Consider the following 21,195-nt stretch of genomic DNA (forward strand, 5'->3'; position numbering starts at 1 on the left):
GGTATACTCATGTCCTAGTTGCTGTTGATTACGTCACTAAGTGGGTAGAAGCTATCCTACTAGTAGTGCTGATCACAACACCTTTATCAGGATGCTTAAAGAAGTTATTTTCCCTAGATTTGGAGTCCCTAGATATCTGATGACCGTCGGTGGTTCACATTTCATTCATGGTGCTTTCCGTAAAACGCTTGCTAAGTACGATGTCAACCATAGAATTGCGTCTCCCTATCACCCTCAGTCCGGTGGTCAAGTAGAGCTAAGAAATAGAGAGATTAAACTAATTCTGCAAAAGACCGTCAACAGGTCTAGAAAGAATTGGTCTAAGAAGCTCGATGATGCACTGTGGGCTTATATAACTGTCTATAAGAATCCCATGGGCATGTCTCCGTACAAAATGGTGTACGGTAAAGAATGTCATTTACCTCTTGAGTTAGAGCATAAAGCTTATTGGGCAATCAAAGAGCTCAACTTTGATTTCAAACTTGCTGGTGAGAAGAGGTTATTATATATTATCTCGCTTGATGAGTGGAGAACTCAGGCATATGAGAATGCCAAGTTGTTCAAAGAAAAGGTTAAGAGGTGGCATGATAAGAGGATACAAAAGCGTGAGTTCCACTAGTAGAAATTAAAGCATTAATGACTAGCCGTAAACAATACTTGGTCGTTACTGGTACCACAGCAAGTCCCACATCCAATTTGACCCACGAGAACTCTGTGGCAACCAGGAGGACAACCCGTCGTTAAATTACATTAGCTGGTGGTCGTATTTAATTAATTATATTTCTCAAAAAGGAAATTAAGGATAAATATGCCTATAACCGATCTACGTTTTCTAAACAAACCTAGTCTCCCGTACACATCCTTGTGAACCATGCATGGTGGCGGAACCAACCCGACGGATCGAAGGCAGCCATGGAGCATCGGCTTGGAAGAAGCGCAGCGGTAGAAGGATGATGTGGATATAGGCTCACGTGCTGCGTGTGCTGGCATAGGCGCAGCCGAGCTCCTCGTTTCCCACCGATGGCTGTACGTCAGGTGGCGGCGGCCTCTGATATCTGCAAGACCAGTCCGGGAGAGGGCAACAACAACACCAATTAGTCCAGCTTCATGTCCGGCGATATGATCTCCCACTCCCCTTGTGCCTCCTACTACCACGGCCATCACTCAAGGTACTCAATCTCCTTCTCTTCCTTCCCCCAATCTTCACTCTTTCGACCACTGTTTAAGTTTGTTTTAATTAGAAAGTGATCAACGTTGTCGTGTAATTAGATTAGATAAATGAATTTGAGTTTAGCTTGGAGCATGCTTTAATTAGGCGAGTGAGGGTCGTGTGTAAAGTAGTAGTAGTCTGGCTTGGATTTGTATGTGTGGCTGTATCTATGTAGATGCATTGGTCATGTAGGAGTACTAGTCCATATTCAGTCATGGTATGCTTGGTATAGGTGTTTAGTCTGGTTATAGGATTCAAGTACTAGTACATACGTGCAGGTCTAGGAGTACGTGTATGTTTAGGAGTTTTGTCTAGATCAGCCGCTTATATGCACATATACATGTTTTTGTGATTTCTTGATGTGATTGATTCCGAGGTTGTAATTCTAACAAAAAGAGATGCTATATTAACGTTAATACAACACAAAAACACAATTTATCTTAGTATTTTTTCATACTATTATTGTTGTGATTGTGACTACATGTTGTATACTCTTTTTATAACCATACATAATTATGTAGATGTTTGAATCTTTACAAAAACATAAAACCAAATAAGCCCACTGTCTGATTAATGCATTAATGATATGTCGCTCATGTATGTGCATTTGCTGATAAGAATGGAGTTGCTGCAATTTCTAAACAAGCACTAAGCCATATTGTTATGTACAAAATGTTCCATCGATCTGGCAGTAAATCCGTTAGATACATAATATGGGACATGAGACACACTTTAATTTATCTTTTCTTTTTCCAATAATATAATATCAGTGTTACTTGTCTTATCATTTTATTTGAAGTAATAGTAGCCTTTATTTTAATTTAACTTATCTTATCATTGTACACACTTTTATTTTAACTTATCTTATCTTGCCTATGTTGGAAGACGGAGGAAAGGGAAACAAGCCACTGAGTATGGATAAACCATTTTCCAAGATACACAAGAAGGATACAACCTTGGCTGATTCTACCACCTGTGCCAAATCTATAGACTTAATTTAATTGCATTAACTTCTATAATGGGTAGCAAGTGTACAGTTCCTACTAACAGATAGAAGTTGATGCAAATATCTTGTTCTTTTGAATGCTGAAGTCATGTAGAATGTGACTCATCTAAGTGGCGTGAACCCGTAGTTGGTTGTGGTGGTGGAATTAGAGTTGGAGATTTGCGAGCACAAGCATTAAGTAGGGCGGAATCGGTCTCTAAACTTGACGCTTCTAAGAAAGCGAAACAAGTACTCGAAGAAAAGTTCAAGGGCATTGTGCAAGAATTATCAGAAAGTAAGTTGTTCTCATACACTGAATTTGTATGTTATTGCCAATTTATTTACGTGGACCGAGTTTCATAAAGTACTCAACATTTTGTAGGATGATGGTCCAACGTAATATATGGAAGCATTTGGAGGCATTGTAATTGGTCGATGAAGAATGATATCCATTCAAACAGCGATGTTGCCCCTCCATTGAAGATTAATTAATATTATCTTTTATAGTTGTGTTGTTTTCAAGATAGATATGATCAAGTACATTGGTCATATAAGGAATGCTTTGGACTGAAACTTGTGTGATGATATTTTCATTTCAGAATTATATATCCGAATATTGATATTTCTACTAATAACAGCGACTATGACCCTTTTAATTCAGATTATTTTCTTTCTATATTAATGTGGATGTTAACATTGAAATGTTAGATGCTGCATAAAGTGATTGCTTAACTGAATCTTCTACTAAATATAAGTGTTTCAGAAGGATATAAAAGTATAAAGAGAGTGGTCAGTAATAATACTTTGCTCACCATGATAATATTATTAGCGACCACAAAGGTGGTCGTTAATACTACGATTGTGGTCGTTATTGCCTTGGAATCAATGACAACACACCGCCCCGTCGTTACAAAAATAACGACCACAAAAGGTATGTGGTCGTTATACTTTTAACGACGGAGCCTATTACGACCAGCATATTGTGGTCGTTAATGACCTTTAACGACCACAATCCGACCTTTAACGACCACATATGTCGTCGTTAAAAACCATTTTCCTAGTAGTGTTCAATGTAGGTGATTATGTCTTGCTATATAATTCTCGTTTAAGATTTTTTGCAGGCAAGCTTCTCTCTAAATGGGAAGGTCCCTATATTGTTGAGGGAGTATATCGTTCCGGTGCTATCAAGATCAACAACACGGAAGGTAATTGTCCGAGAGTTGTAAATGGGCACAGAAACAAGCATTATATCTCAGGTACTCCCATAAATGTTGAAAGCAATATTATCAATACCATAACTCCGGAAGAATACCTAAGGGATATTTATCATCCTCTTTCAGACTCCGAAAACAAAGAGGTATGTGATTCGGTAAGAAAACAGACTCCAAAACTTTTCCAGTAGGAATTTTTCTCCGTTTTGGAATATTTGAAAAAAATAGAAAAATTGGAAGTAGTCCGGAAAGTGCGCGAGGAGGCGACAAGCCTGCCAGGCGCGGGCCCACCCCCTGGCCGCGCCTGGGGGGCTTGTGGCCACCTCGTGTGCCTCCCGGACTCCGTTTTCGTGCGGAGTACTCCTTTTGGTCTGAAAAAATATCATTATATATTCTCCCGAAAGGTCTGACCCTCGTATCACGCAAATTCCCTCTGTTTTTTGTTTCGAACTTATTTCTACTGCAGATTAGAGGATTCCGAGGACTCGTTCATCTTTCCATGATGGAGCACCTCTGCCTTGGAAGACGGAGGATCAAACCTATGTTGCAACAACTCCACCACCATCACCTCCAAAGGAAGACAACTGAACATGGGTATGGGCAATCCCCTTGGCTTGTGCCAAGCTTGGGGAAGTTGCCCTGCTATCGTATCACCATCACATCTTTTGCCTTTACCTTTGTTTTTGTTTGTTCCTTTTCAGTTTTCTCTTTCTCTAGTAGAATAAAAGTCTTAGTGTTTTAGTCTTGAGTTTTGCCTTGTGTCACCCTCGATGTATTCGAGCTCGTGAGCCATATAATAAAGAGTATCTTAGTTGAGGGCTTTGCCTCTTGCCATGATCAAAAGATTGAGAAAAGAACAAAAGCATGAAAGATCATGTAATGATCTTATGGGAAGTGATGGCTTCACGTATAAAAAAATGTTGATTGAAACTTGTTGAGGGTAGACAAATGTAGACCTTGGTCATTGTTGCAATTAATAGGAAGTGATAAAGAAGGAGTGGTTCACATATAAATATATCATCTTTGACACCATCTATGATTGTGAACACTCACTAAATTATTACAGGAGGCAATATAAAGTGACGTTCCTCCGCACTAAGAGGACACACATCCCAACCTCAAAAGCGCATGACAACCTCTGCTTCCCTCTGCGAAGGGCCTATCTTGTACCTTTACTTTTTGCCCTTGAAAGAGTCATGGTGATCTTCACCAATTCCTTGTTTCGCCTTTATCTTGGCTAACGTCATATTCTAGGGAAAGATCTATATTCATATGTCAACTTGGAGGTAAGTATTCATGAATTATTATTGTTGACATTACCCTTGAGGTAAGCAGTTGGGAGGCGAAACTATAAGCCCCTATCTTTCTCTGTGCCCAGCTGAAACTTTGATCTCATGAGTACCACGTGAGTTGTAGCATTCGTAGAGAACAAAAAGATGATTGAGTATGTGGATTTGCTTTACAAGCTCTTATTTGACTCTTTATGATGTTGTGATAAATTGCAATTGCTTCAATGACTAAAGGCTATCAGGTTTTAATTCTCGGTAAGGTTCTTGATCCATACTTTACTTTGTGAAGGAGTTATCACTTTAGCATGAGAGATTATATGTTGGTATTGCTGTTCTGATCATGATCATGATGCCTGCAAGTTCGTATCTTGTTTTGTCGACACCTCTCTCCCTAAACATGTGGGCATGTTTATTGATCTAGGCTTTCGCTTGAGGACAAGCGAGGTCTAAGCTTGGGGGAGTTGATACGTCCATTTTGCATCATGCTTTCATGTTGATATTTATCGCTTTTTGGGCTGTTATTTAACTTCACGGTACAATACTTATGCCTTTTATCTCTTATTTTGCAAGGTTTACATGAAGAGGGAGAATGCCAGCAGCTGGAATTCTGGCCTGAAAAAGGAGCAAGTTTGAGATGCCTATTCTGCGCAACTCCAAAAGCCGTGAAAATCAACGTGGATTTTTTTGGGATTTATAAAAAATACTGGGCCGAAGAAGTGCCAGAGGGGCGCGAGCAGGTGGCCACAAGCCTGCTAGGCGCGGCCACCCCCTGGCCGCACCTAGGGGGCTTGTGGGCTCCTTGTTGGCCCACTGGCCCCCCTCTTTTGCTACAAGAAGGGTTTCGGTCTGGAAAAAAATTAGGGAGAGGCTTTTCGGAGGATTCGCCGCCGCCACGAGGTGGAACTTGAGAAGAACCAATCTAGAGCTCCGGTAGGACGATCCTGCTGGGGAAACTTCCCTCCCAGAGGGGGAAATCGTCACCATCGTCATCACCAACACTCCTCTCATCGGAGGGGACTCATCACCATCAACATCTTCATCAGCACCATCTCATCTCCAAACCCTAGTTCATCTCTTGTAACCAACCTTCGTCTCGCGACTTCGATTGGTACTTGTAAGGTTGCTAGTAGTGTTAATTACTCTGTGTAGTTGATGCTAGTTGGATTACTTGGTGGAAGAGTTTATGTTCAGATCCTTGATGCTACTCACTACCTCTCTGGTCATGAATATGATTATGTGTTGAGAGTAGTTACTTTTGTTCCTGAGGACATGGGATAAGTCATGCTATAAGTAGTCATGTGGATTTGGTATTCGTTTGATATTTTGATGTGTTGTATGTTGTTTTTCCTCTAGTGGTGTTATGTGAACATCGACTACATAACACTTCACCATTATTTGGCCTAGAGGAAGGCATTTGGAAGTAGTAAGTAGATGATGGGTTGCTAGAGTGACAAAAGCTTAAACCCTAGTTTATGCGTTGCTTCGTAAGGGGTTGATTGGATCCACTAGTTTAATGCTATGGTTTGACTTTGCCTTAATTCTTATTCCGTAGTTCCAGATGCTTGCGAGAGGGGTTAATCATAAGCGGGATGCTTGTCCAAGTAAGGGAAGTACCCAAGTGCCGGTCCACCCACATATCAAACTATCAAAGTAACGAACGCGAATCATATGAACATGATGAAAACTAGCATGATAGAAATTCCCGTGTGTCCTCGGGAGTGTTTTACCTCCTATAAGACTTTGTCCAGGCTCGTCCCTTGCTACAAAAGGGATTGGGCCAATTTGCTGCACCGTTGTTACTTTTGTTACTTGTTGCTTTCTTCGAATCATCTCACCACACAACTACTTGTTACCGATAATTTCAGTGCTTGCAGATTTTACCTTGCTGAAAACCACTTGTCAGATCCTTCTGCTCCTCGTTGGGTTCGGCACTCTTACTTATCGAAAGGACTACGGTAGATCCCCTATACTTGTGGTCATCAGAGTGGTGCATAGAAGTAGGTTAAATCTTGGGGTGTCCTTATTGTGTGACAACAGGAGTAGCAAGGCACGTATTTGTATTGTTGTTACTCAGGATAAAACGACGTGGTTGTGAACATGTTGTTTGGTCATACTTTGTCAATATTATGTCATCTTGCTTAAGGATTTTTGTTGTATAACTTAATGCTATAGATGCACGCACGAGTCGGTCGATTGGTGGAGTAATAGTAGGAGATGCACGCATGACTCGGTCTATTTGTCACGAGCGTAATGACTATATGTTAATCATGCCATGAATAAAGACATAATTATTTGCCTTTCCATCAATTGCCCAATAGTAATTTGTTCACCCACCGCTACAGTGCTCGTGAGAGAGATGCCTTTAGTGAATGCTATGGTCGAGGGTCCATCTTTATATTCTATATATCATAAACATACAAAAAAAATTTGTTGTTATTTATTTAGTTTTTATTTTTAATTATTTACCGTCCACTATAAGATTTAATCCTTGCAATTAATGAGTACAGGGGCTTGACAACCCTCTTTCCCTCGTTGGGTGCAAGTATATGCTCTTGTGTGTGCACTAACTGTTGATCATGTGTTTGGAGGACTTCATATTAGTTTGATAACCTTGGTTCTTAACTGAGGGAAATACTTGTTTGGTCATGCCTTACTACAGCATCTCGTCCTCTTCGGGGAAAACCCAACGCATCTACGAAGTAGCAAACCCTTGAGGGCAGTCACCGAACCCGTACAAATGGACCGAACCCGTACAAATGGTGACCCTTGCGAGCGGCCACATGTACAATTGGCAAACCTTGGGTCGGTCACCGAACCCGTACAAATTGCTCGGGGTAATTTCTACAACTTAATTGGAGACCCACGAAGCTTGCCCGGAGATTTACACCGTAATGATTGATCTCCGCAAGACTACCGAACGTCTAGGGCGCCCAAGCACCCAAGAGGTACATGCTCTAAGGTGCCCAAACACTCAAGAGTAATAAGCTTCTCAACCTTTTCACTTCTACATATCACGGTGGAGAACTCAAAAGTCAAACCTATGCACCAAATGCAATGGCAAAAACACATGAGTGCTTAAGTACTTCTCTCCCATATCCCACCAAAACAACTAAAGTTATGGAGGAATATGAGAGGAAGAACAAAGAAGAGAACACGAAGAACTCCAAGATCTAGTTCCAAAGGGTTCCCTCAATTAGAAGAGAGATGAATTGGTGGAAATTTGGATCTGGATGTCCTCTCTCTTTTCCATCAAAAGGATGCAAGAATCATAGGAGGAATATGTTCGGGAACATTGCATGGGAAACAAAAAAATTCCTACGCACACGAAGACCTATCATGGTGATGATCATCTACGAGAGGGAGATAGGATCTACATACCCTTGTAGATTGCTAAGCGGGAAGCGTTAAGAAACACGGTTGATGTAGTGGAACGTCTTTGCGATCCAAATCGCCGCCGTCCCACGACCCGTCCTGATCTAGCACCAAACGGACGACACCTCCGCGTTCAGCACATGTACAACTCGATGACGATCTCCGCCTTCTTGATCCAGCAAGAGAGACGAAGAGGTAGCTGAATTATCCGGCAGCACAACGGCGTGGCAGTGATGATGGTGGTGCTACTTCAACAGGGCTTCGTCGTGCCGTATCGATCTAGCTACAATGTGTCACGAAGTAGTGGAGGGAGAGAGGTTTGCACAAAGGCTTGAGGTGCAAAATCCCTCTCAAAGCTCCACTATATATAGGAGGAACCAAGGGGTGGCTGCCTTGCCTCCTACTCCAAGTAGGAGGGGCGGCCGAGCCAATGAGGAAGGTTTCCTCCTCCAATTCGGTTTGGAGGAGGAGTCCTATCCTTCTTGCCCACCTCCTCTTTTTTTCCTTTATTGTTGCCTTAGGTGAAATAGGCTTATTGCGCTGGCCTCACCAGCCCACTAAGGGCTGGTGCGCCATTCATGGGCCTATTAGGTTCTCTCCCGGGTGGGTGGCCCCTCCCGGTAAAACCCTGGAACCCATTCGTCATTCCTGGTACTTTACCGGGAATGCCGGAAATCTTTCCGGAAGCCAAATGCAACAATCCTATATATTAATCTTTGTTTTTGGACCATTCTGGAGACACTCGTGACGTTCGGGATCTCATCCGGGACTCCGCACAACATTCGGTTACCAACATCAATAATTCAACTATACCAAAAACGTTACCGAACCTTAAGTGTGAAGACCCTACGGGTTCGAGAACTATGTAGACATGACCGAGACACTCTCCGCCAACATCCAATAGAAGGACCTGGATGTCCATATTGTATCCTACATATTCTACGAAGATCTTATCGGTTGAACCTCTATGTCATGGATTCACACAATCACGTATATCATTCCCTTTGTCCTTCGGTATTGTCACGCCCAAGATGCGATCCTATCCTCAACTTGGCACGAGGGCCTCGTCAGGGATAGAAGCGCATCTTGTCATTTCGCAAGAACAGATATCGTTACAAGTACATGTACTGAAAAGAAGAGATATAAGGAATTGGCTTACACTCGCCACAAGCTACATCAGAGTCACATTAGTACAATACATAAAAATCATGAAGAAGAGCAGGGTCCGACTACAGATGAAAACAAACGAGAAAAGAAGAACGACGTCCATCCTTGCTATCCCAGTCTGCCGGCCAGGAACCCATCCTAGATCGATGAAGAAGAAGAAGAAGCAACTCCAAATGAACATTGAACGCGCTCGCGTCAAGTAACCTTTACCTGTACCTGCAACTGGTGTTATAGTAATCTGTGAGCCATAGGGGACTCAGGAATCTCATTTCCAAAGGTATCAAGACTAGCAAAGCTTAATAGGTGAGGTATGGTTAAGTGGGGAGGCTGCACCAAGCGACTAAGCATTATATGATGTGGCTAACTTACGAGTACAAGAAATAAGAGGGGGGAAGATCTACGCATAACGGACGTGAACTACTGATGATCAAATGAATGATCCTGAATACCTACTTACGTCAGACATAACCCCACCGTGTCCTCGATCGGAGAAGGAACTCGCGAAAGAGACAGTCACGGTTATGCACTCAGTTAGCATATTTTAATTAAGTTATCTTCAAGTTGTCCAGAACCAGTGTTAAACAAAGTTTCCACATTGCCACATAACCGTGGGTACGACTTTCCGAAAGATTTAACCCTGCAGGGGTGCTCCAACTAATCCATCACAAATTACCACAGGCCGCATAGAAATCCTCGATCACGAAGCTCGCGATCTCGTCGGACTCCTTAGTGGAAAACCTCAACTCTGAGATTACCCAAAGCATCACCGGAATCCCGATGCACAAGACATTCGTCAAAGGTAAAACTAATCTAGCAAGGCCGCCCGGCGTGTCGACGATCCCGATAGGAGCCGCGTATCTCGTTCTCAGGACACGATGGATGAACGCAACGCACAGTGGCCTCATAGAAATCTCCCGAGTTGCCGCAGGTTGGCCCCGCAAACGGCTCTAGTTTTGGACCAGCACCATCAACACTGGCCCTCCCTGTATTATGTAAAATTACTCCTCGGGTTCATGACGCCCTATGCTTTCAGTATTAACAAAACTGTTATGTTGGGCAAATGTAGTATCAATGTTGGGCCTTGCCAGACCAGCTTTAATCTAAAACGAATTATCAAGGGGGTCCCCATAACAACCCCGATCGTGTTAGGAGCGCTCAATTATGGAACATAACACCGGTAGCCGAAACTAAGGGGGCAAAGGTGGAACAAAACACCAGGCTAGAAAGGCCAAGCCTTCCACCTTTTACCAAGTATATAGGTGCATTAAATTAAATAGCATTTAATATGGTGATAGAACAAGGAACCCATGTTATCACATGGAAGCAACTGCACCTGCAACTAGCAATGCTAACACATGGTTAAGCAAGCGGTAACATAGCCAATCAGTGGTTTGCTAGGTTGTGAACAGGTTGAAGGTTTTCATGGCAATGTTGGGAGGCTGACATTTAGCAGGTGGTAGGCAACGAGATATAATCATAGAAACGGTAAAACTAGCAAGGCAATGATAGTAATGGTATCTGGGGAAATGGTTATCTTGCCTGAGATCTCGCTTGGAAGAAGAATTACTTCGTGAAGCAGACGAACCGATGTAGTCGAACGGGTCCTCACAATCCGACACGCTTGCGAAACTCTATCGAGACAAAGCAAACCGGAAACAAGCATCAACACACGATATTCACCATGGCACATGCATGACAAGATGCAATCCACATATGATGCATGACCAAAAGAATATATGCAAGACATGGCATGGCATTTCAAAACAAACAAACATTACACATTAAGTGAAGTTCAATATGCAACGAGTTGCATATTGACGAAACTCCACATACGAATTATTTAGTTCTATCCCGATTAGGTACACGTAAATATTAAATGTGTTTAAACATGGCAAGAGGTGAAGCTTAATTAAACTATCAATCTAGGCATTTTAAATGAGGTCGGAAATGACATATAGCATCTCCGAGATGACCTCATGCGTTAATTTACAATTCTGTCAAGATCTGAACTAACACGTTTAAATGTTTATTAAACAGAAAAATAAATAGGTTCATGTGATTCTACGCGTCGTTACAAGCAATTTACACATAGAGAACATCTCCAACGGAGCTATGGTTCAAAAGATACGTGCACCGCAAGATATGATGTCATGAATGCAATATGTGTGCAAATGGCATCCACAACATTTGCAAACACACAACCAGCAAGATATTATGAAACTACAAGAGATTCTAAGCAAGTTTCATATAGGACACAATCAAAACGGAGCAACGGTTCAAGAACTACGAGCTAAACAAGAAATCACTACAATCTGCCAAAATCAGCCACATAGCATTTTCTACACCCCACAACTACGAGTTACACACATCCAAAAGGCTCAAACAAGGCATGAGGCAATAGAGGGAAAGATGCAGTACCACATACAACTAATAACATCTAGCATGGAAGCATGGATCACTAGGAGAAGAACTCACAAAATGGCTTCTCACACACAGTTTCAGACTTAGTGAAAACCAGAGTTTATGATAGTGCAGTTTTCGATCTGAAGGCATATTGACAACATCAACACCATAAGCTACAGGACTCCAAATGGCATGAAAACTGGCAGCATTCTAGAGAATCCTGAAGTCTACAACAAACTCCATTGCACCAACCTCAAAAGAGCTACAGATCACCAGATAAACTCAAGACAAGACAGCAACAAAATATAACAGATTTCAGACATCGAAATATTTCAGCATCCCCAAATCAGCACTATTTCCTAGCAAGTTGAGAGCAAGCAAACCACATCTACACATGGATTTCTATCGCAACCAAAATTACCAGAGGCTAGTCTACACATCCAAGGGCATATCTCTAGTTGACAACTCCTTCATATCACGCACGGATTAAATCCCACAAAATGGACAAGAGGGCAACATGGCAAAATATCACGCGCACTAACTTGCTCAAAAGCTAAAACTAAATGCACAATTAAATTCTATGGATTTTTCTACCGCGAAAACATATATAACATGAGGGGTTGCAAAAATACAAACAACGCCACTCGTATATGCGGGAATATATTCTAAACACGGTATAACAAACTAGCGTCGGAATCCTACATGCAAAAATACCAACAACTACTCTAAAATACATGGCAAAGGGTCCGTAAAAACATGAGCATTTTATCTACGGGGTTTGAGCAACCCGGACACGCACGAAAAATAAATACGGGACAAAAACATAATAGGCATTTCTAGGCAAACACCGGGTCAAACCACATCAAACATGCAAGAAAGTTTGAAATTACGAATCTACGCGCAAAACTACACAAGTTCCATATACAATACGTTCCGATCCGACATACAGATTAAAAGTTACGGGTGTTTTAATATATAGCTAAACCCTGAAAATGAATTAAATCCTAAAACCTAAACAAATCACTGATGGGCCGAATCTAAACTAATTAGGCCTACAGTGCTAAAGCACGACAACACTATACAGCGCACGAGCGAAAAAAATAGAGGGCTCGGGGTGGTCTCACCTTGCGGGCCAAGGCCAAGATCTGGAGGCAGCAGGTTGGGGGTTGGTGGAGATGGGTTGCGGTCAACGCGGGCCGACGGAGGTCAGGCGACTGGGCCGAGGCGCTGGGCAGGCTTCGACAGGCCAGGGGAGGTTGCGTCCCACGAGAGGAGCTGGCGGCAAGGGCTTCGACGCTTCATCCCGATGCTCTGCTCCCAAGCGCGTCAGGGTGGCGACGGCAGCCTCCCGTGGTGGTGACCCGCGGGGCACGGCGAGGGAGCACGGTGTTTGCTGCCTCTTGAGCTTGCATTGGTTTTCCCTTGAAGCGGAAAGGGTGATGCAGCACAGGAGCAGCAAGTATTTCCCTCAGTTTGAGAACCAAGGTATCAATCCAGTAGGAGAATCAACGTCAAGTGTCCAGAGTACCTGCGCAAACACAAACGAGCTTGAACTCAACGCTATAAAGGGGTTGTCAATCCATTCAAGATTGATGGCAAAGTGAGATCTGAAGGCGGAAAGTGCAACGAAGTAAAAGTGAAAGGCTGAAAATATGACATGATGTAGAGAGATAAACTCAAACCAATGATGTAAACCCCATCTTTTTACCCTTGATGGCAACAACACGATGCGTGCCTCGCCGCCCCTTCTGTCACTGGGAGAGGTCAACGCACGGTATGAACCCAAAACCAAGCACTTCTCTCATTGCAAGAATCATAGATCAAGTTGGCCAAACAAAACCCACAGCTCGAAGAGAATTACAAGGATATGAAATCATGCATATAAGAGATCAGAAGAAACTCAAATAAGATTCATAGATAATCTGATCATAAATCCACAATTCATCGGATCTCGACAAACACACCGCAAAAGAAGATTACATCGGATAGATCTCCATGAAGATCATGGAGAACATTGTGTTGAAGATCCAAGAGAGAGAAGAAGTCATCTAGCTACTAGCTATGGACCTGAAGGTCTATGGTGAACTACTCACGCATCATCGGAGAGGTCATGGTGTTGATGAAGAAGCCCTCCGAATCCGAATCCCCCCTCCGGCAGGGCACCAGAACCTGCCCCAGATGGGATCTTGCGGAGACACAAGCTTGCGGCGGCAGAAAAGTATTTTCGTGGATCTCTCTCACAGTTTTGGAATTTTCAGGAATTTATAGGCGGAAGAGATAGGGCAGATGAGCCACAGGGGCCCACAAGCCTGCTAGGCGCAGGCCCACCTGGTTGCGCCTAGGGGGCTTGTGGAGTCCCCTGGTGGCCCTTGCCTTGGTTCTCACGTCCCGTGCGTATCTTTTGTTCCGGAAAAAATCTTTTCGGAAGTTTTATTCCGTTTGGACACCGTTTAAAATACTCCTCTGAAAAGGGTAAAAAACACGGAAAAAACAGGAACTGGCACTTGGCAATGAGTTAATAAGTTAGTCCCAAAAATAGATATAAAAGGCATACAAAATATCCAAAGTTTGACCAGATAATAGCATGGAACCATCAAAAATTATAGATACGTTGCAGACGTATCAAGCATCCCCAAGCTTAACTCCTGCTCGTCCTCGAGTAGGGAAGTGATAAAGACTGAATTTTTGATGTGGAATGCTACCTAGCATAGTTGTCCTTTGTAACTTCTTTCACGTGACATGAATGTTCAGATCCGTAAGATTCAAAACAATAGTTTGCTATTGACATGAAAACAATAATACTTCAAGCAAACCAGCAAGGTAATCATGAACTTTCGAAATAACAGGGCCAAAGAAAGTTATCCCTACAAAATAATATAGTGTGGCTATGCTCCATCATCCCCACACAACTAATTTAAATCATGCACAACCCCGGTATTTGCCAAGTAATTATTTTCGCACTCTTACTTTCTCAAACTTTTTCAATTCTCACGCAATACATGAGCGTGAGCCATGGATATAGCACTATAGTGGAATAGAGTGTGGTGGTGGTTGTGAGACAAAAAGGAGGAGATGGTCACATTGACTCGGTGTATTAAAGGGCTATGGATATGCCCATTAATAGATATCAATGTGAATGAGTAGGGATTGCCATACAAAGGATGCACTAGAGCTATAAGTATGGGAAACCTCAAAAGGAGAACTAGTGGGTGTGCATCCAACTTGCTTGCTCACGAAGACCTAGGGCAACTTTGAGGAAGCCCATCATTGGAATATACAAGCCAAGTTATATAATAAAGATTCCCACTAGTATATGGTGGTGACAAAACGAGAGGCTCTCAATCATGAAGAACATGGTGCTATTATGAAGCACAAGTGTGGAAAAGATAGTAGCATTGTCCCTTCTCTCTTTTTCTCTCTTTTTTTATTTTTTTTGTTTGGGCTCTTTGGCCTCTTTCCATATCTCTTTTTTTTTGTGGGCAACTTTGGCCTCTTTTTATTATTTCCACACATGGGACAATGCTCTAATAATGATGATCATCACACTTTTATTTACTCACAGCTCAAAGCTTAGAACGATGATGACTCTATAGGAAATGCCTCCGGTAGTATACCGGGATGTGCAACGATCTAGCTTGGCGTATGACGTTGAAACATCTCGCTAGCTATCTTACGATCATGCAATGGAAGTATGACAGTGACGACACAAGTCATGAGACGGAACCGTGGGAGTTGCATGGCAATATATCTCGGAATGGCTATGAAAATGCCATAGTAGGTAGGTATGATGGCTGTTTTGAGGAAGGCATATGGTGGGTTTGTGCACAGGCGAAAATTGCGCGGTACTAGAGAGGCTAGCAATGGTGGAAGGTGAAAGTGCATCTATACCATGGATTCACATTAGTCATGAAGAACTCACATACTTATTGCGAAAGTTTTTATTAGTAATCGAAACAAAGTGCTAAACGCATACTCCTAGGGGAAGGGTTGGTAGGTGTAAACCATCGCGCGATCCCGACCGCAACACAAAGCATGACAATCAATAGATCAATTATGCTCCGACTTCCTAACATAGCGGTTCACTAACTTCTACACAAGTATTTCTAGATTCACAACACCCTACTAACATAACTCTTAATATTACCAAATCCACGTCTCAAAACTAATTGAGAGCAATCAAAACTTATATTTCTACTCAATGCACATGAAGATGGAGGTTTTATTGTATCCTCTTTGGGTACCTATCACCTTTGGGACTACTTTCATAGCATAAGCCAACTACCAAGTTACACACCGCCGTGCTCTAAAAGATCTAAGTGAAGCACATAGAGCAAAATGGTCTAGCTCAAAAGATATAAGTGAAGGACAATGAGCATTCTAGCAAATTCACGATGAGTGCACGTCTCTCTCAAAAGGTGTGCAGCAAGGATGATTGTGACATAACAACAAAGAAAGGACTCCTACGATAAAAGACGCTCAAAACTAATCGAGAGGAATCAAGACTTCTCTTTCTACTCAATGCACATGAAGATGGAGGTTTTTGTATCCTCTTTGGGTACCTATCACCTTCGGTACTACTTTCATAGCATAAGCCAACTACCAAGTCTTGCACCGTCGTGCTCTAAAAGATCTAAGTGAAGCACATAGAGCAAAAATTATCTAGCTCAAAAGATATAAGTGAAGCACGATGAGCATTCTAGCAAAATCACGATGAGTGCATGTCTCTCTCAAAAGGTGTGCAGAAAGGATGATTGTGACACAACAAAAAGAAATGACTCCTAAGATACAAGACGCTCCAAGCAAAACAGATATCATGTGGTGAATAAAAATATAGCTCCAAGTAATGTTACCGATGGATTGAAGACGAATGAGGGGATGCCTTCCCGGGGCATCCCCAAGCTTAGGCTTTTTGCTGTCCTTGAATTTGGCTTGAGATGCCTTGGGCATCCCCAAGCTTGAGCTCTTTCCACTCTTTATCTATTTGTCCATGAGAACATCACCCAAAACTTGAAAACTTCACAACACAAAACTTAAACAAAAACTCGTGATATCATTAGCACAAGAAAACAAACTACCACCTCTTTAGGTATTGTAGCAATATTGATTTCTATTTATATTGGTGTTAGATTACTGTATTCTCACTTTTCCATGGCTAGTACCCCCCGATACTAGCAGGATCAAACAACCATCACCAAAACTAGTCATAAAGGTTTTGCTTGGCCCAAACACAAAAGGAAACACAAAATAAACAATCATAACAGAATTATGATGGTGTGGACGCAACAAAACATAAAGAAAAAGATAAATTCATTGGGTTGCCTCCCAAGAAGCGCTATTGTTTAACGCCCTTAGCTAAGCATAAGGTGATGGAATCACGTATCGTCGTCTTTCGTGCTCAAACCATAAGTAGCCCTCATCATGGATTCATAAGGCAATCTTATTTTCTTTCTAGGAAAATGCTCCATGTCCTTCCTTAAAGGAAATTTAAATCTAATATTCCCTTCCTTCATATCGATGATAGCACCAATAGTCCTTAGGAAAGGTCTACCAAGAATGATAGGGCATGTAGGATTGCAATCAATATCAAGCACAATGAAATCCATGGGTACATAGTTCCTATTTGCAATAATAAGAATATCATTGATCCTTCCCATGGGTTTCTTGACAGTAGAATCCGCAATATGCAAATTAAGAGAACACTCCTCAATCTCATTAAAGCCTAGAACATCACATAAAGACTTTGGAATCGCGGAAATACTAGCACCCAAATCACACAAAGCATTGCATTCATAGTTTTTGATTTTGATTTTGATTTTGAAAAGTTGGTAGGCCAGATTTGTGATAAACAGGCTACCTTAGTCAATAAAATGGCTGCTAAACCTGAAACTCGTGATGAGAATCACGAAGATCTTAAAGTGCTTGGTGTGACTCCCATTGAATCTTTGTTTTCTTGTGTCAAACCTAATGATGATGGGGCTGGATATGAATCCACCTTGGTTGAAAAACGCCCAATGATTCGGAGTCCATCTATCTTGATGCCAAAAGCATTAAAAGTGGAGTAGAAGATATTAAAACTTTGAGTAGTAATGAAATTACTACTTTGGATTTCAAGGAATTCAATTATGATAGTTGCTCCTTGATTGAATGCATTTCCTTGATGCAATCCATGCTAAACTCTCCACACGCTTATAGCCAAAACAAGGCCTTTACCGATCATATCGTCGAAGCTATGATAAAATATCTTGAAGAGAAAATTGAATTGGAAGTCTCTATCCCTAGAAAGCTTCATGATGAGTGGGAACCTACTATCAAAATCAAATCAAAAACTATGAATGCAATGCTTTGTGTGATTTGGGTGCTAGTGTTTCCGCGATTCCAAAGTCTTTATGTGATGTTCTGGGTTTTAATGAGATTGAGGAGTGTTATCTTAATTTGCATCTTGCGGATTCTACTATCAAGGAACCCATGGGAAGGATCAATGATGTTCTTATTATTGCAAATAGGAACTATGTACCCATGGATTTCATTGTGCTTGACATTGATTGCAATCCTACATGCCCTATTATTCTTGGTAGACCTTTCCTAAGGACTATCGGTGCTATCATCGATATGAAGGAAGGGAATATCAGATTTCAATTTCCTTTAAAGAAGGGCATGGAGCACTTTCCTAGAGAGAAAATAAGATTACCTTATGAAACCATGATGAGGGCTACTTATGGTTTGAGCACCAAAGACGACGATACGTGATTCCATCACCTTATGCCTAGCTAAGTGCGTTAAACAGTAGCGCTTGTTGGGAGGCAACCCAACGAATTTATCTTTTTCTTTCAGTTTTGTTGCGCCCGCACCATCATAATTCTGTTGTGATTGTGTCTTTTGTGTTTCTTTTTGTGTTTGAGCCAAGCAAAACCTTTATGACTAGTCTTGGTGATGGTTGTTTGATCCTGCTGGAAAAAGACAGAAACTTTCCGCTCACGAGATTATTTTTCATTTTTATTCAGAAAGAGCTTTTGAGTTGATTCATTTTTCTTCTGGTTCATATGCCTTTTGCCCAATCAGTCGCAATTGTTCAGAATTTTTGAGGTACCAGAAGTATACAAGGTATACAGATTGCTACAGACTGGTCTGTTTTTGACAGATTCTGTTTTTGTTGAGTTGGTTGCTTGTTTTGATGAAACTATGGATAGTATCGGGGGCTACTAGCCATGGAAAAGTGAGAATACAATAATCTAACACCAATATAAATAGAAATCAATATTGCTACAGTACCTAAAGAGGTGGTAGTTTGTTTTCTTGTGCTAATGTTATCATGAGTTTCTGTTTAAGTTTTGTGTTGTGAAGTTTTCAAGTTTTGGGTGATGTTCTCATGGACAAAGAGATAAGGAGTGGAAAGATCTCAAGATTGGGGATGCCCAAGGCATCCCAAGCCAAATTCAAGGACACAAAAAAGCCTAAGCTTGGGGATACCCCGGGAAGGCATCCCCTGTTTCGTCTTCAATCCATCGGTAACATTACTTGGAGCTATATTTTTATTCACCACATGATATGTGTTCTGCTTGGAGCGTCTTGTATCGTAGGAGTCTTTTCTTTTTGTTGCGTCACAATCATCCTTGCTGCACACCTGTTGAGAGAGACATGCACTCATCATGATTTTTCTAGAATGCTCATAGTGCTTCACTTATATCTTTTGAGCAAGATAATTTTGCTCTGTGTGCTTCACTTAGATCTTTTAGAGCACGGCGGTGCGTGACTTGGTAGTTGGCTTGTGCTATGAAAGTAGTCCCCAAAAGTGATAGGTACCCAAAGAGGATACAAAACCTCCATCTTCATGTGCATTGAGTAGAAAGAGAAGTTTTGATTCCTCTCAATTAGTTTTGAGACGTGGATTTGGTAATATTAAGAGTTATGTTAGTAGGGTGTTGTGAATCTAGAAATACTTGTGTTGAAGTTAGTGATTCCCGTAGCATGCACGTATGGTGAACCGCTATGTTGATCTATGGATTGTCATCCTATGTGTTGAGGTCGGGATCGCACGATGGTTAACACCTACCAACCCTTCTCCTAGGAGTATGCGTTTAGCACTCTGTTTTGATTACTAATAAAAACTTTCGCAACAAGTATGTGAGTTCTTCATGACTAATGTGAGTCCATGGTATAGATGCACTTTCACCTTCCACCATTGCTAGCCTCTCTAGTGCCGCGCAATTCTCGCCGATGCACAAACCCACTATATGCCTTCCTCAAAACAGCCACCATACCTACCTACTATGGCATTTTCATAGCCATTCCGAGATATATTTCCATGCAACTCCCACCGTTCCGTCTCATGACTTGTGCCGTCACTCTCATATTGCCATTGCATGATCGTAAGATAGCTAGTGAGATGTTTCAACGTCATACGCCAACACTACTGAAATTCAGAAATTTGCCGTGTGCCAAGGCGGACGGCAAAGGGCGCAACCACGGACGGCAAAGGCTTTGCCGTCGGTCAGCTGACGGCAAAAAAAAATCCGGTGAAGAGGTTCTTTGCCGTGTGCTTTCTCAAAGCGGATGACAAATAATCTTTGCCATGAGGGGGCAGGCGGCAAAATAAATGGGACGGCACATATTGCAACGTCCCCGTTAAGTGTTAACGGTAGGCCTCCTCTCTTTGCTGTCTGCCTTCCCCCCTTTGCCATGTGGGGGCAGACGGCAAAGAGGGGAGAGAGAGGGGGCAGATTCCCCCCTTTGCCATGAGGGGGCTGACGGAAAAGGGGGCACCCAGCCCCTCTGTGCAGCCGAGGCCCTGTAGAGCCTTTGCCGTCTGCCGAGAGCCCTTTGCCATCTGCTGGCTGATGGCAAAGAGCTTGTATTGCTCATGTTTTTTGCTGTTTTCTATTATTTCTCCGCATTTTTATATCACATTTTCAAGAGCATATAGTTTCAAACATCTTCAACACATATATTTTAGAGCATATATATTCCCAACATCATCACGAAATATTTAACAATCTAGAGAACACATAGGCTAGAACAATACATAGTTTCACATAGTTCATCTACATATACATACATAAGTTCTACATTGTTCGTCAACACAAATGAAAAAATACTAAACACTAACAGTCCATTGATCCCAGCTTCCATGAAATGAATAAAATCTGCAAAAATAGGAGTAATTAAGGAAGTTAGAAGAAGAAGAAAAAAAAAAGACTAACTATTATCACTATTCGATTTAGAACTTTCAGTAAAAAATACTAACATTCGCATTCTGATTTTTTACGAAGCACATTTAACGATCGATACTACAAAATCTTCCATGTGCACAAAATGATTACAAGGAACCACACAATTTACCATACGAGCATCACTTAGACCATACCATCTCCAGGAAGGAAACAAAACATGGTACAAGGACATTATAAACAGAAGTGTAGCTTCAAGTACGTTTGGGCTGTTTTTTTGGCCCAGAAATCTTATCAAATAGACCAACCAATCATGTCTTAATACCAAAAAATAAACAGAAGTGTTGCGGCAAGTAGTGCAGAAGGATTATTTAGTTCAATATCATTTCAATAG

This window comes from Hordeum vulgare, chromosome 4H (assembly GCF_904849725.1).
Source record: "Hordeum vulgare subsp. vulgare chromosome 4H, MorexV3_pseudomolecules_assembly, whole genome shotgun sequence".
NCBI classification, from domain to species: Eukaryota; Viridiplantae; Streptophyta; class Magnoliopsida; order Poales; family Poaceae; genus Hordeum; species Hordeum vulgare.